This window comes from Mus caroli, chromosome 1 (assembly GCF_900094665.2).
Source record: "Mus caroli chromosome 1, CAROLI_EIJ_v1.1, whole genome shotgun sequence".
In the NCBI taxonomy this organism is placed as follows: domain Eukaryota; kingdom Metazoa; phylum Chordata; class Mammalia; order Rodentia; family Muridae; genus Mus; species Mus caroli.
In genome coordinates, this window is record NC_034570.1 from 13,260,489 (window position 1) to 13,263,509 (window position 3,021).

Here is a 3,021-nt window from a genome sequence, read left to right on the forward strand (position 1 = left end):
TATTAGTCCCCTATCCGATTCAGGATAGGTAAAGATCCTTTCCCAATCTGTTGGTGGCCTTTTTGTCTTATTAACGGTGTCTTTTGCCTTGCAGAAGCTTTGCAATTTTATGAGGTCCCATTTATTGATTCTCAATCTTACAGCATAAGCCATTGCTGTTCTATTCAGGAATTTTTCCCCTGTACCCATATCTTCGAGCTGCCAGAATCTTTAAGTCCTCAAGAACTTTGAGGAGCTTATAGGAAGAATGACTTTCGTGTCCAAAGAACTAATTGAGACATATACTGATTCAATCATTGCATTGAACAAATTATTATTGGCAGGTATTATTCTTGGTGCTGAAGGAAACAGTCTGCCAAATAGATATTTCTCTATTAGCTACAGTGGCAACAGTCTACCAGTTCCAATTCCAGAACTAGTGTATTTGAGATTACTGTTAATGATTTTAATATTCATTATAATTTAAAAACATATAGTGATCTGTTTCCCCCAGGACCCACGTGTGTCAGGGAAAAAGTGGACTTGGGAGCGGCTGCGGCTGCAGCTGCAGCTGTCCTCTGTGAAATTGTCGCATCTGGACATTGCGGGGCCTCGGTGGCCAAGACATCACCATGCCTAAAGGACTGAAAGAAAAAATGGTAGGACGGGAAAAAAAGTCATCCATCCGTACAGTAAAAAGGCAGCTCAGATTACAAGAGAGTCTCACAAACAGGAGAAGAAGGAGAGATTGAAGACTGAGAGGGCCTTGCGTCTCAACCTTATTGGTGACAAACTTCAGTGGTTTCAGTCATCTGGATAAAAAAAAAGATAGAGATATTCAAAGAAAGATACCTGTGAATTAATTGAAAGATACTTGGATCGGTTCAGCAGTGAGCTGGAGCAGATTGAGTTACACAACAGCATCAAGGACAGGCAGGGAAGGCAGCACCATTCCTGGGAGGCCATCATCAAGCAGATCATGAAGTAGGAGTGGCAGCAGTATGAAGGTTATGGCTTTGAGATCCCAGACATTTTAGAGTCTTATAGTCTGCAGACTTTCCGGGAATGGGATTTTGATCTGAAGAAATTGTCAAACATCAAAATGAGGAAACTTTGTGCTGATAATGCAGTTCCTAAGAAGCGCAAACAGAAAAATATTTTAAATATAGAAAAGGATTTAGAAGAATTAGAACTGGAGACACTACAGATGGGAAACTGGAACCAGCAAGTGAATCAAGTGACATGGGTGAAGAAATGACTTCAGTACCTGTCAGCCATCATTGAAATACCTGAGACCCTCATGTTCTACTCAGTGACTATGGCACATAGTCATTTATATGTGGGCTGGTGAAATGGCTTAGCAGGAGGGAGCTTGCAGCCAAGTCTGTCTACTGGAACTTGAATCCGAGAATCCATGGGTTAAAGAGAAAGGATGCTACAAATTTTCTTTCAACATCCACTTGCACACCATGGGAAGTGTGCATGTGCACGCACACAAATAAAATTTATTTTAGTAATTAAAATAACATATAGTAAAGATTTTTACTTTTTTGATAGCTATTAGAAATTGCAAATACTCATTACCTCACTCTCCTGGACATATATCCAGATGTTCCAACTGGTAAGAAGGACACATGCTCCACTATGTTCATAGCAGCCTTATTTATAATAGCAAGAAGCTGGAAAGAATCCAGATGCCCCTCAACAGAGGAGTGGATACAGAAAATGTGATACATTATACAGTGGAGTACTACTCAGCTATTAAAAAGAATGCATTTATGAAATTCCTAGGCAAATGGATGAACCTGGAGAGCATCATCCTGAGTGAGGTAACTCAATCACAAAAGAACTCACATGATATGTACTCACTGATAAGTGGATATTAGCCCAGAAACTTAGAATACCCAAGATATAAGATACAATTTGTGAAACACATGAATCTCGGGAAGAATGAAGACCAAGGTGTGGATATTTTGCCCCTTCTTAGAATTGGGAAACAATCACCCATGGAAGGAGTTACAGAGACAAAGTTTGGAGCTGAGACAAAAGGATGGACCATCTAGAGGCTGCCATCCCCGGAGATCCATCCCATAATCAGCCTCCAAACGTTGACACCATTTCATACACTAGCAAGATTTTGCTGAAAGGACCCTGATATACCTGTCTCTTGTGAGACTATGCTGGGGCCTAGCAAACACAGTAGTAGATGCTCACAGTCAGCTATTGGATGTATCACAGGGCCCCCAATGGAGTTGCTGGAGGAAGTACCCAGGGAGCTGGGGGGATCTGCAACCCTATAGGTGGAACAACAATATGAAGTAACCAGTGTCCCCCCCCCCCCCCCCCAGAGCTCGTGTCTCTAGCTGCATATGTATCAGAAGAAGGTCTAGTCGGCCATCAGTGGAAAGAGAGGCCCATTGGTTGTGCAGACTTTATATGCCTCAGTACAGGGCAAGAGGTGGGCGTGCGTGTGTGGGGGAGTGGGTGTGGGAGGGTGTGGGGGACTTTTGGGATAGCACTGGAAATGTAAATGAAATAAATACCCAATAATAATTTAAAAAATGGAAAAAAAAGAAATTGCAAATACATACAAACAACTGGTTTCCAAGCCTATTGGAATTGATTTCATTTAACCATAAAAGGAGCCTGAAAACACACATTCTGTTGCTGTGCCTCTTTGGAATTGTACTATTTAAGCAGCCTGGAGCTTCTGTCTGTAAATCATAGTTTAGATATTATTACCATGTTCTTTCATTTCACTGCATGCTGAATATGATTATCCTCAGATTCTAAGTGTAGGTTTTTGGTCCTGACTGAAGCACTGACAGACTTCACAAGGCAGGCGGCCCAATGTGAAGGAAATTGGTTAAATTCCCATAGTCACATTTATTATTTTAAAAACATTTTAATTAAAATATAACATATTCCTTCTTCTCATTCCTTCCTTCAGCCCTCCACATACTCCACATACTCCCTCACTTCCTCTCAAGTTATCCTTCTCTCTCTTTCTCTCTCAACACACGCACACGCACACGCGCGCAC

At 41.4% G+C, this 3,021-nt stretch overlaps 1 pseudogene; it reads left to right on the forward strand.

The window, feature by feature from the left end:
- The first annotated feature begins 611 nt into the window (after positions 1-611).
- Positions 612-1,263, forward strand: LOC110295557 (annotated as a pseudogene).
- The last annotated feature ends 1,758 nt before the right edge of the window (positions 1,264-3,021 follow it).